A 4659-nucleotide genomic window follows, 5' to 3' on the forward strand; every position below is an offset into this window, starting at 1 on the left:
GAGAAAATAGCTATATCAAGTTGTGTAAATTATTGTAACCCTAGCCTAACTGCAGCCAAGATGGATATGGACGCCGCTTTTAGAGAAAATAGGAGATACAAAATAGGGGGATGAAACAAATCCAGTGTCTGTCTCCAGCTCTGACGTCGTACTTCAGAGATTCAGCCAGTACCTCTCCCTCTCCCCCCCCAACACTGATCTGACTGCGCTGACATTTTCTCCGCCCCTGAGCTAAACTCCCTCACAGCTCTGCCGCTGTCCACTACATTTCATGTTTTTTGTCCGAGAAAATGTTCCTTCATGTTTTTAGACTACAGGGATGAATGCCATTTCAACAGAAGCTGTTTAATGATGTTATTTGTTGTACATTGGTTGTCACTGTTTAAATGTCTGTTTTTATACAATATACTGTTGAATTTTCTGTTGTTGTCCATTTTAAATGGCTTTTATTATTATATTTTTTTTCACTCATGACAGAGGTTCGTCTTCGCTCATTGTAAGAACATGACACCATTAAGCATTTGTTTCTTAGAGGATTAGTCTTTGCGATGTTCCTCTACAAGGTGCAAAAAAACGCCTTTCTGTCTTAACATCGCTTCAGGCAGTTAGAGCAATTAAGTCAGAATTGATAAAGACGGGAAATTTGGCATTTAGCATTGGGTGTGAAGCCCACAAAAGACGTACTGCACGCTTGTCGCAGGGCTTTTCTGTAATAAGACCTAGTTTAATTAAATTTAGACGGGTTAGTATAATCTGCAGTATGTCTTTAAAACTGCCAGTGTAAGACCTATTTTGTATTTCTAGAGCATGATATATTAGATGACACTGTACAACACAGAGCCCATGTCACTACCGTATATCAGCCCCGGATGTAAATATGCTAATTTTACAACTGATGTAATTTACTGTTATAATTTAACTCTGACACTTGTAATCACATTTACATTGACAGTTACATTTCCATTGTGAATTGCCTAACAACCCGTGCTCTTTTCCGCTCATCAACAGACATGTTTTCCACTCATATGTTATCCATTTTCTCATGTGTCATATATTTCCTCTGAAGTGCAGCAGCAATGTCAATTTGTGTATGGTTTTCATATTTGATTTGCATCTTGTAGTAAGACATGTTTCTGTCTGTGTTTTTGGAAAGAGTATAAAGTATTCCCTCTTATCCATGGAAGCACTCCCAGTAAGCCACAGAGCTGGTAAAGGAAGAATGCACACGCAGTAATTGGGTTTTGTCTGCTGTGAAGAATTTTGAGACAGAAAGTATTTTATTTATTTTTTGCCACATCGACATATTATTTCTGTAATCTCCTCCTAATCCTCCCTCCCCGTGCTAAAGCTGAATATCTGAGTAGTGGAAATGTATGCTCTGGAAATGGTGTGTTTGATGTTGTGTTCTGCTGGGTGGCACTATCTGATACCTGCCCGTTTGTCCTGTGGAGTTTTCTGCTACATGTGAAAGCACTCTGAAAATATCTATACCAGGTGGACTACCTTCTCTTTATTCTCTAAATCAACTATTTTTAAATAAAGAAAAGAGTGTCACAAAATCCCGCCATACAGTACGCTCATTGCTTTTCATGTTTAATGACTCGATGCTTCTAATGTGTTCCCTTTTTTATGTAGCTGTCAATTGTTTAGGCAGCGTTTAAAAAGAGTTTGATGATGAATTCTCGGGGCGATTTGAAGGCAGGACTTGGTATGAAGAGCAATGTGAAACGGCGTCACATCAGATTCCATGGTGTATTCAAAGACTTAGTAGCATTGTGGCCTTCAAAGGCCTCTTCTTTTATAGAATAACAAGACCTGATGGGACTGTTGTCCTAAAGACGCTGAGATGAGCTAATGGTAGTCAGCCCGTGGAGCAGAGTTTGCTTTTTACAGAACAAAGGAAGAGGATGAAAGTAGGAACCATCTCCAATTTGTTTCTACGGCATAGAGAGAGCTGCAGAGTATTTTTATACGAAGCTTTATCCCTTTTTTAACCTAATTGTTATCAGACCCATGTGTGATAGTCAGTTGAGTTTATTGTGCCATTTCATCCTGGCTTTTTGTTTTGCATCACTGTTCCTTCTATGCAAAAATATGACCTATTTTAGCCTTTGTACAGATTATTTTGTATGAGTAACATGTACTGAAATAAAGTAAACAGAATCAACCGTGGATATTTTTTTTTTTTTTCTAATTGTGATAACAGCATTTCACTTTTCTTTTATTCCCCCTCATCCTAAACGGAAATCATTCCATTAACCTGAATTGGAAAGCTTTCATTTTGATGGGTTTGTCCCCACTCTGCATTATTCAGCGTGTTAACCTGCAGTGGAGCTGATCTCTGCAGGTTGTTCTGCTGTTATCTGTTCCCAATCTGTCGTGTTGCCCGGAGTAAACCCGCTATCTTTTTAAATGCAAGGCAGCAAATCTTTTCAGTCTTTGTCATCCTGTTTTGACATCACTTCAAATGGAGAAACAGCATGACTAATGCGGCTGCAGGCTTACTGTAGCTTCATACTGTTTGTTCTTTTTTAAAACTTAGTTAGCTGAAAAGATCTTAGTGAATGTCCCTTCTGAAGAACACCAGATATTAGTTGGACAATGTTTTGAGAAAGATAATTGAGGTCAAATTCTTCAGAGTCTTTCAGGCTTTAGGGGGAGAGCTGAGGAATTAAAACTAATTTGGGCAAAGTTTTCTCAAAATTGGAGGATGTATTGCGGGTTATCTTGATGCCCAGATATGAAAAAGCCTGGCTTAGACGCACAAAATAAATTGAAGATAGTAAAGTATGAAAATAATAGCCTCTATACATTTGCTAAGGCCTTTCCAGCTTAAGGCCAAATGGTTTCAAAGATGGAAACTCTAAATCATTGACAAAGTTGTGGTTAATGCTTATGTCAAAGGGTGATCTGTGAGGTGTCAAAGAGCTTGTTTACATCAAGATGGTTTGACCCATTCCTTAACAGAGTCATCCGCTGATAAGCTGCTTCAGTCTATAATCAAATGTTCTGGTCTCCATATTCATACAATTATCCACGGAAGGGCAAAAGCCAAGCGTTCCGCTATTTTGGAAAAATACTTTTTTGATAATAAGGTTAAATTCAGACGGTAGATCCATTCTCTTTTTTAACAGGTCAGGAGAAGGGGTCTGCAGGATAATGTGCATCAAGCTGAGAAGATTTGGTGAGATCTTGCAATTGCTTTCTTTCTTACCTGTACTGTCCCTAAAATATTACGTTTTTTCATAAGGGGGAACCTTATCTAAAAATATGATTAACCAACAGTAGGGGGGACCATTATCTAAAAAATATATATAAGGGGGACCCTTGTTTAAAAAGTAAGTTCCGGATATAAGGGGGAGCCCTTATCTAAAAGTTCATTCCTGACTCTTATCTAAAAAGTTACTTCTGATTTGGGGAGGAACATTATTTCATAATTATATAATTGTAAAAAGTAAGTTTGCGGTATATGGGGGGACCCTTATGTAAATAGTTAGTTCCGACATAATGTCGACATAAGGGACCCTTTATAAAAGTTGTTTTTTTTATAGACGGGATCTTATCTTATCTACATATATATTTATTTTGTATTATAATTGCTGCAAAACTTTCATTGTGTTAAAAATCTGTAAAACAACTTATTTTCAGTTCAAATCAAACCATCTCATTTTCCAAAGGTAAAGAGAAACTCTATGCAGCGAAGTGCCCGTGGGACTTTAAATAGAGTTGTATCACATTATAATGAAAATGATTTTAATCTCATTAATTCTTCATTTTGTTCTGGCAAGGTAATGAGGTACCTGAGGGACACTATGTCCTTCTGCAACTCCACAGTAGACACTTAAGATTTAAAAAACTGTTGGATTTAGAATTCACATAGTGATCCTTTTTCCAAGGACAGTTCAGACGACATTTCTGAGTTATGATGTTGAGTTAGAAGAGAGCCAGTAGTGAATTCTTCATACATCCAAATTAAGTTTATAGTTTGATATATTTGTATTTCTGTTCCCCATCCTCAGATGATCTCTGTTGTCAGTCTGACAGATGATCAATGTTTCCCAATCGTGTTTAGCCTCTATATCTTATTACAGAATAGGTGGCCTAACATAATTGAGCTTTGATTCATTTTAGTTATATTTCGCTGACATTCAACAGATTTGTTCTCAAGAACAAACAGACACAGCACAGCGGAAATGTCAGAACAGAACTGATTTTATCTAACTACATTAGATGCTCTTCTTCTAAAAGATACCATTATCGAGCCTTTGTCAACAATATTTGTGCTCTAGTTTTTACAGGAAAGCATCTGACTTTTAGGCTGTAATTTGCAAACAAGAACCAAAGCCATCGGGAGCAATAAACATTAATTGAAACATGTGGGGTAATATGCTTATTTATTACCCAAATGTTTCAGTATCTAGGGACTTTGAAGAAAGTTTTACATCCAACAGCAGGCTGACAATACTCCGCAGCTTGTAAGCCATTCAGCTGCAGTCAGCCAGAGATATTTTGTGTGTAATCTGACTCGTCTGCCTACACAGTTCTGGGCCCTACCCGCATGGAGGGGCAGCGTCACAGTCCCATAGCCCCTTTTTTAGCCAGCATGACACCACCACAGCCAGCAAAGCTCACCCCCTCCTCAGAGATTCACATGGGAGC

The sequence above is a fragment of the Notothenia coriiceps genome, unplaced genomic scaffold, assembly GCF_000735185.1.
Source record: "Notothenia coriiceps isolate Sejong01 unplaced genomic scaffold, NC01 NC01_scaffold00007517, whole genome shotgun sequence".
NCBI classification, from domain to species: Eukaryota; Metazoa; Chordata; class Actinopteri; order Perciformes; family Nototheniidae; genus Notothenia; species Notothenia coriiceps.